This window comes from Heliangelus exortis, chromosome 4, assembly GCF_036169615.1.
Source record: "Heliangelus exortis chromosome 4, bHelExo1.hap1, whole genome shotgun sequence".
Lineage (NCBI taxonomy): Eukaryota > Metazoa > Chordata > Aves > Apodiformes > Trochilidae > Heliangelus > Heliangelus exortis.
The window spans coordinates 22,499,123-22,508,645 of record NC_092425.1 but is presented as its reverse complement, the minus strand read 5'-3'; the positions used below and the strand labels follow the sequence as shown (position 1 = coordinate 22,508,645).

General features: G+C 39.0%; 1 long non-coding RNA gene across 1 annotated transcript; it reads right to left on the bottom strand.

Moving 5' to 3' along the window:
- Positions 1–262: 262 nt before the first annotated feature.
- Positions 263–5,112, bottom strand: LOC139796343 (uncharacterized). The gene is made up of 3 exons (XR_011725962.1): positions 4,944–5,112; positions 1,410–1,511; positions 263–1,275 (listed from the first exon to the last, which is right to left on the bottom strand). It is a non-coding gene; the product is annotated as an uncharacterized lncRNA (long non-coding RNA).
- Between the last annotated feature and the right edge of the window lie 4,411 nt (positions 5,113–9,523).

The window sequence follows — 9,523 nt, the reverse complement described above, 5'->3', positions numbered from 1 at the left end:
GGGACCGTCCAGGCTGGAATCCTGGAGTCAGCAGCAGTCTGAAGCTGGAGGCAGGAACACACAGATTCAGGCTGGCACAGATCAGGACCACAGGCAGATGAATGGATGGAATCCTCCCAGGATGCCAAAGCAAACAGGGACAGGAGAAGAAGGGGAAGCAGGAAGAAAAGGAAAAGGGGTTTGACCCTTGTGATCCCTCAAATTTATACTGAGTATGACATGTATGGGATGGAATACTCTGGTCAATTTTGGTCATTTATCTTGTCCGTTCCTCTTCTTTTCTCCTTTTGGAGGGCAAAATGTTCCTCAGAGCTGAGCAGTATCCTTGGTTCTGCACACCAGTCTCTAGCTGTAGCTATAAACGTCCAGTGTTTTCAGTCCCAGAAGGAGACACTGACTGGGAATCTTACTGTTAATCTCAGCAAGTTCAGCTACTTACAAGAAACTTAACTGAAAGCAAAAGTACAAGACAGAAAATTACCTTTATCCTGGCCCAAACCAGAACACCACCTGAACACCAACTTGTTCTGACTTTTCCATTAGATTTGAATGACTATTCTAGGCAGAGCAGCTGTCATGGAATGCTATGATCATACTCTGCCATACCACAACAACATTTAGGCTTCCCTTCCCTGCATCCCAGCTCTCTTCTTTAACCAGAGCAACTAGAATTACCTTTTTCTAGGTTGTCCTTGAATTGTCACCAACCACTGCATGGAAATGTTTGAAACTTTTTTACAGATATCATCCAGGTTCATGCTAACTAAACCTGCTGAGGATGAGGAGGGTGAAGACTAGTTCCATGAAGTTCATGTGGGAGCTGTGCTCCTTCTAGAATGGGAAGTGAGAAGGCAAGGAAAGGAAAGAGTTGGAAAAGTAATAGAAGAGGCAGAAAAGTAAGGAACAGATTAAAGTTGTTAAGAAGTACTTGTTTGCTGCAATAAGTTTTACTTTTTTTCTTCTTTGAGGTGTTTGCTAATCTCAGCCACCTTGACTCCCCCTTTTCCCTTCTTTCTTTCCCCCCTCCCTTTCCTCTTCCTGTTCCTCTCCAAAGCAGAAGGAAATTGGTCTTTATCAGGAGGCAAACTTTAGCAATGTAATTCTCATAACCCAATAAACTTTTGCATATCAGCAGTGGGGACCAAGTCACAGAAACTGTTCAGCTCCACCACTCAAAAAATATCAAAAACCAGAATCAATTCTCAGAAGGCAGAGCCATGGGTTGGTTAGGTTTGGTAGATGTTAGGAGAGCAATGCTTCTATTTACTGGTAAATCTGTGAAAAGAGAAATTGCTATTACAAAGTAGAAAAATAAAGCAAAGAGAAACAAAGTCAGAGACTGTGGTTGTTACTTCAGCAGCCTCTTCTCCTGTTGAGAAAATTACTATGTGTTCAAGAAATGTGCTCACATTATGTAACACTGCAGAATATAGTACTGGCCTGATAACTTCTGGACAGGTTTCTCACAGCCTTCCCTTTCATTCTCACAGGTTTTGTAGCTTCTGTTGGCTCTGCCAATGGCAAGAAAAGGAAATAATTACTACAGTGTTGAGAATCCTCTTTTTTCCTTTTAAGTTCCACAGCAATTAAAGGTGCAAAGCCTCTTTTCAGAATAAGTCCATAGTGGTTCTGGTCAATCAACTGCTGAGTACTTACTTTAGTCTTGCTTCTACAGATTGAAAAGACATCAGCATGAAAGATAAAAACAATTATATTGTGAAAAATCACACTATTACTGCTTATAGAGATTTAGATAAAAAAAAAGAATTTTCTTTTATAGAGTATCTTTGCATTTCATTAGTTCAAAGTGTCTTGGTTTGAAGCTCAGCTGTGAAGATCCCCCAGTCGTAATATGTTCATTATTCTGCATCCTAAGTAATTTTGACATTGAAATATTCTGTTGATCTTTACAAAGTCTTGTCTGAAAGCACAAAAACCCATTGTGGTGTGTCACAGTTTAACACTGGCCCAGCAATTAAACCGAGTAACAGGCGCTCTCTATTAATCTCTCTCTCCTCCCTGATAATAAAGGAGAGAGAATAAGGGAGAGAGACTTATGAGTTGGAAACTAAACTACACAACTTTAATGAAACAGTAATGATAAATAGGAAAAATTACTAAATATATACAAATATACAAGAAAATGGATACCACATTCCTCCCCCCTTTCCCCCAATAGCTCTCACATCACCACCGAGGCTGCAGGGCAGCCCTGGGAAAGTCCAGGCTGGACTCCTGGAGTTGGCAGCAGTTGGGAACTGGAGGCAGGAACACACAGATAAGGGCTGGCACGGATCAGGACCACAGGCAGACGAACGGACGGGATCCTTCCAGGATGCCGGGTGAAGGAAGGAAAGCAGGAAAGGCAGGAAGGGCAGGCAGCCAGAAGCTGGAAGCAGGAAATCTGTCTTGGCCCTTGTGATCCTTCAAATTTATACTGAGGATGACGCATATGGGATGGAATACTCTGTTGGGTCAATTCTGGCATCTATCTTGTCCGTTCCTCCCCAAAGGAGGGATGCAGGTGGGACCTCTTTATCCTCTTGGAGGGTAAAATGTTTTCCTCAGAGCTGAGCAGTGTCCTTGGCTCTGCACACCAGTCTCTGGCTGTAACTATAAACATCGAGTGTTATCAGTCCTAGAAGCAGACACTGAGAAACTTGCTGTTAATTTCAGCAAGTGCAACTACTTACAAGAGACTTAGCTAAAAGCAAAAGTACAATACAGAAAATCACCTTTATCCTGGACCAAACCAGGACATGGTGTTATTAAAACTAACATGGTTCAACTTTTTAGATTTTTGAATGAAATTTTGTCCCAATAAAAATTTTGGAAGCAGTTTTGATATTTGCAGAAAAGGGGAAAATAGGAAGAAGGAAGAAAGGCAGTGAAATCATTGCTAATTTCAGTTGTTAATTTTTACAGTTGCCATAATAACAGCACTGAGATACACGCTCAAAGAAGACTTGATATTAACCTTTAAATGCCTGCAGTTTGTCTGTATATGACAAATGAACTCTTGGTAAATCATATGTGTTTTATACAAAGATTTTGATCATAGAATTGTAAAATTCCATCCTTTTTTAAAGATTGAAATTTAGATCTTTTGGAAATTCATGTACATGTAATGCTTACTTTTTTCTTTTCTTTTTTTTTTTTTTTTAATTGAAAACATCAAAAGAAAATGGTGTCAGCACTTTGTAGACACCAATATTCTGTTAATATTTATTAAAATAATTTTACAGCATTATTTTAATATGATTGTTTTCATACCATTTTCTTCATGGTTCTTGATTTTGTTCCACCTCTGAATAAAGCAGGGCCCTGCTTCAGGTGTGAATGCAAGAATATAACAATTGCAAAACAGAATTATGCTGCTTCTCTCATCATTCTTGGGTGTTCTCCAGTCCTGATCTCAGCATTACCTCAAAGCAAAAAATCATAAAGAGGTTTCCTTCCCCCCCTCGTCCAGCTTTTTATCTTGACCATATTAGTTTCTTCATGAGACAAAATTCCTGTTCGTCTGTTCTGATCCCCATAAATTCTCATTCAACCCCACCAGTGGTATCATATCTAAGCTGCTGGGTTAGGGCAAGCAAATTGTACTGTGGTCTATGAAATTTATCCTGTTATCCAGCACAGTTAAAGTAACCTTTCAGTTAGTTAATAAGAAAAATAAAAATGTTATTTTGCTGCTATGTTGCTAAAATTGTCATGCCTGGGATGCTTGCTAGTCAAAGACAGATAAGTTACAATGTCTGAATAGAATGTTATGTATTACATATTTTATGCTGTATAATCCTTTCCCAGGGACTAATTCATTGTTTGACTAAAGTGAGTTATGGAGCTAATAAACTTCTTACACTGGCTGGTATACTGTGTTATCTTTATTCATCTGATACATTAAAAAAAATTAATCTTGTGTTTCTGAAGGAAATTAAATGAAGACAGAGGGCCAGACATGCCAGGAGATCAGCATGACAGAACAGTCTGCAGGACCATGAAAGGTGCCTTGGGCTGGTGACAACTGACACTGGTATATTTTCATTATATTACCTTTTTGTCGAAGATACATCTTTTTTTCAGTTACCCCTATTTTTTTTTTAAAAGGTTGCAGGACAACTGCCTTAAGAAAAAAAAAAAAAAAATAGAATGGCTAAGCTCTTTTATTGCTTGTTCAAACCGATTCCTCATAAAATACACTATTTAAAGTGGCATTGACTCCCCCCTAAGGAGCAATGACTTGACTGTTCCCAATCAGATTGAAGAGAAGAAGCATGTAGCAATTGAGTCAGAGCAGCTCTTTGACCCACCTGCCTTCTTTAGTGATGCTTCTGTTCCCCTGCACATGCCAATCTGACTGACAGATATTTTTTTTTTTTAACTCTCTACCTCCTGGGCTACAAAGCTTCCAGCATCTCCAATCACATGCACATTAGACCTTTGAAATTTTCTTTCTCCTTTGTACAGGATTGGACCAGCAAATTCTCTTCCATAAACAGAAGTATTGTTTTGAAAGGATTTCAGAAAGGGAAATGCTTGTGCCTGTTTCATAACTGTTTTTTCATTTGTCAATTTGTGTGATCCCCACGCAAGGATTTGCATCCCTTCCTGAAGAATATCTTTACAGTAACACTTAAATAAATTAATTTCTCAGACCTGCGTTTTGGAGGGAGGGGAGATGAGGAGTGGTCACATGTGTATCAAGAATTCTTACTGTAGTAGCTGTTTCTGTAACTGAGAAACACAGAGCAAAGAAGCCCTTTGTACATTTTTTTTCAGAAGGAAGTACAAATTCACCAGATCATAGGGACAGGTGTAGAAAAGCATGGAAGTAATAAATGTAATTCTCAATAATCTTGAATCACTCAAATTTCTATTTTGCATAAGATGGGTAAAATACCAGACGTACTGACTCGTCTCTCTTCAGAGCCTAAGCTTACCTTAGGTGAAAATTGTAGTATCAGTCTGTGTTGCACAAAAAACAAGTACATATCTCTCAAATCAAACTTAGGGCTGCTGATAGAGTTCTTCTATGAGGAACACTAATTTTCTTCATGGACCAGTGTCCTTTCACTGGCTCAGACTAGAGATGAACGTCCAGATATACAGCATAAGTCTGAAAAGAAATAGGAATAGGTAAAAGCCAAATTTTCTGGAGAATGTTTTTTCACTCAGTTGAAGGGCTACCTTGTCTTAGGCACTGCCTAAGTTCAGGGATGGGAGAGCTTCAGCTGGAGCAGGGCTGCATAAGGACCAGCAAATCTTACATGCAAATTTAATTAGGGGCAAAAGGAAACACAGGATGCATATGGAACTGGGTATCCATTTTTAGTTTAAATAAACTATTAACAGCCTAGTAGTTCACATTATCTAGTTATTACAGAAAATCCTCATTAATAATAAGGTAATTCTAATAACTGCCTCTCTTCCCTGTTGATTAAGCCATCCATCCGCTGTCCCTCTGGCTCTTAAGGCTGACAGTTTCAATTTTCCCCTAGAAGACTTGGGGACAGAGCATTAGCAACAATTTTCCACTTGTACTTTTGCATTGCAGCAATCACAAATTGTATTCAAAATTAAGGCTGCTGTCTTCCATTTTCCCTAGGGTAAAAAAAAAAAAAAAATAGACATTTTTTTAATATGGTAAGCTTCCCACTACACTAATCTAACTTGCCAAAATGTGTAGACATATTTAAATATTTTGTTGGGATCCTCTCATCTTTACCACTTAGATTATCTCTTCAATATCTACTGTAATGATCACTCAATACACATGTGCACCATAAATAAAGGACCAGCTTTCAAACTTATCACAGGGGAGAGAGATTCAACTTCACTTTTGAAAGAAGGTTGTTTCTGAGAGTATGTGTATGCAAAATTACCCCTCAGGAAAGCAACAATTAGAAGCTCAACTGCATGAGCTTCCAGTATATTCACATATTTTCTCATTTCCTATCTTCACTGCAAGAGTTGCTATATAACAGATCATGTGGGAAGAAAGTTTTGAGAAACAACATCCTGCTGTGGTAAGTGGAGCCCTTTGACTGATGCAGAGCAGTCTTTAGTGAACTTTAGGGACTCTCCTGCAGCTTGTGGTAAAGACCATGGTGAGGTTTGCTATCCCCCTGCAGCCCATAGAAAACCCCATGCTGGATGTGACCTGAAGGAAACGGTGACCTCATGGACAGCCTGCACTGGAGCAGGCTCCTGGCAGGAACTGAAGAGACCATGATGGGAGAGGCCTTCTGGCAGGACCCGTCCCCACAGAAGAGCAGTCTGTTCCTGAAAGGCTGTATCCCGTGGAAAGCATCCATGCTGGAGCAGCTCATGAAGAACTGTATCCTCTGGCAAGAACTCACTCCAGAGAGGTTCAGGAAGGACTGTTGCCTGTGGGTGGGGGCCCATGGTGGAGCAGGAAAATAGCATGAGGAGGGAGTGTCAGAGACTACACATTATAAACTGACCACAACTTCCATTCTCCATAAGGATCCTCAATAAATGGATTTGTAGAGGATTTCTCTTTCTGTGTGCCAGGTTATATGATGGCTTTCTCACAAAGGATTTGAGCAACTCAGATATTTCCAGCTGTGTATGCTGGACATAAAGTACTCTTTTCCTAAATTAACTGTATTTAATAAAAGGCTTTGGTGGGGCTTTTTTGTTTTGGCTTGGTTTTTTTTTGTTTGTTTGTTTTTTGGTTTTTGGGTTTTTTTCCCTTTGGGAGAACACTCTCCCAGCAGAACTGGGCATGTTTCGTCTATTCTCTGAGAGTAGGAAGCAATCACCTCTCTACAGCACATACTTGCCATGGGCTTACAAATGTGCCTTTTGACCGAAAACACATTTACTTGCTCAGAAGATACATTTGTTAATAGAAATCAGACAAGTGCTGCATGAAGTCATTCCCCCCTCCACCTTTCTGCAAATCAGCATTATGGCAGCCCTGTTCAGGACTGTGATTGCTGCCTTTAAAGGCTTCAGGGAGCAGCAAAAATACTGTCTCTGTCTTCAACCTGTCCTCTGTGCTATTTATTTTACAGAAATGTGTTGGATTTTTTTTTCACATGGTTAAAATCCTTCCATATGAATTCTCAGGGACCCACTTGCACAACCTTTGCAGGGGAAAGAATCAGCACTCACTTGGCAGCATGTGTAGGTAGGCAGCTGAGGATTTGCAGCAAATGGAGACAAGTTACCTGATACTCATACTTTGGGGCCATGGGCTGGCTGATGAGAGAGCTGGTGACCAAACCTCAAGCTGATCTCCTGTCAGGAATTCAAACATGGGACCTGTGCTACTTTTCCAATCCCTGATATGAATCATCTGCTACAGAGATGTGCTGTCAGATACAATTCTTGTCTCCAGTGACTTGGGACAGTCAGACTTAGCAGCCTCTTTTGTTCCCTTCACTTCATTCACTAACAGACTTGTACAGTTATTCATCTGCTTCTTGTAATGAATCAAGGTGGTAAACATTTATAAAGACATCTGTTTAGTCAATTTGGGGCTAAATTTTTACTTTAAAAAAAGATAGGGTTCAAGTTTCTACATTCTTCAGAAGTCTGAGAAACAGAGCACTTGCTTCAGGTGATCTTCTGGATTTATCCAGAATTATGACTAGAAACCTTATATTTGTGACCTATTAGTAGAGTGGAAAAGATGGAGGAGCTGCAAGTACATAGTGTCTAGGAACTGGCTGATTTTCTCATTTTAGATGCCAAGGAAGTTCGTTAAAAAGCACGAAGGATATTAGGAGTTCAAACTTTGCCTGAAAACCAGCAAATGCTAAATAAGGAGCACTGTGAGATCTGATGCAATGCTTGGAATGCCAGCAGATATACACCCTCCCAGCTTGAAGAGAATGGGCTGTAATTAAACTGTATTTGAGTTTAATATAAATTAAAATAGGTAGCCTTCCAGAGAGAACAGATAGCAATTAGTTGTGATCCTCTACCTCTCCCTTACACAGTGTCATATAGATACATTATTTCCATCAGAGGTATAGAATCAATTTACAGGCTGTATTAATTATGGAGGCTGAGCATTTATTCTAATCTGTGCTATTTTTTTCACAAAGTAATTTGTGTAACTTTCCACAGCCAACCTGAATAAAAAATTATTTGCAAGGAACACTATTCTGAAGGGTCACCTGCCTAAAGCTAATTATAGTAAACACTCTGAAAGCAAAGCCTCACCTGTCCCTCACTTATACTTGCATTCTGCAAGATACAAGCTTATCCTCTGAGACAAATATTTTTTTTCTTCCAAATTTAAATCAATTTGCAAGTGTATATCCCCAAAAAAAGAGGACACATTACTGATGGAAAAAAATGAGACCAATTTAGCTTGTTATTTTTGAGAGGTAGCCTTTATAGATCTGATTATCATCAAATCCTTAAATCTTCCTGTAAAAAACACAAAAGGACCCCTCACCACAACTGAGTATTATTAGTAGCATCCACTAAAATAAAGTATTAATTAATTCAGAAAAGTGGTAAATTTTTATGTAAAACAACACTGGGGAGGGAGGATTGAAGTGTTCATTACATTAGGAATTTAAAATTAAGACCATGAATGCAGAAACTCAGCCTGTGAGGCAATGGCAGGCCGAGCTGACAACACCAGTAGCAGAATTCCAGCAGAAAATACTTCTTATCAATCAAGTTTTTCTGGAGTATGTATTAGTGACTTTGGTGCTATCCTAGGTATTCATACAACTGTGGTGAAGCTGAGATGCAGAGGTGTCATAGAAATTAGCATGAAACCCCAGAAACCTAAATGTGGAGAAGTGAATTACATTGTACCTTGCCTACAGTGAAACAGGTTGGCATATTCTCTCCTTGCTTACTGAGTCAAGTTCAATTGTTAGCTTACATTTCAAGTTAAAAGGAGTTTTTCTGTCTCAGCCACTCTTTACCTCAATACTTTGCTTTAGATACACTTTTGAGTGAGATAGTTGAAAACAGCACTGTAGAAAGTCTAAATAGGATTAAAAATAGATTGAATTGTATGATATGCCAATATTCAGAGTAGAGTTTGGCAACGTGGCTTTGTTTTCCACATATATAATTTCTATTTAGAAAGATGAGGATATATGAGTAGTAAAAGTTCTGCTTTTACAGATACTAATTTCCATTCTCCTTAACATGTGGACATACATCAGTCATAATCTGAGGAGGTTAATGTGTCATTGCTTAGGTATCAGTTGTCCAGAGAAATCTGATAAAATGAGAATTCTTTGATGTTTTCAAGTCCTTGAAAACCCAGAAAGACTATATCTGCAGCATAACTACAGGATAGTGTTTATGGTACTTGGATAATGGTTACATCTTGTAAGAAACCTGTACTTGTAATGTGGATCACAACCCTGTAGAATCCACAAAAATCCTGGTCTTTGAAAATATAGTTTTAGAGTCAGTGTAGAGTGGACAGTAGTTTTCAGTGGAAATGGAGATGTAAAAAGTAAGGAGTCTTGTCACGCTGCAGTCAAATACCATTAAAGAACAGGGATAGTTCTTG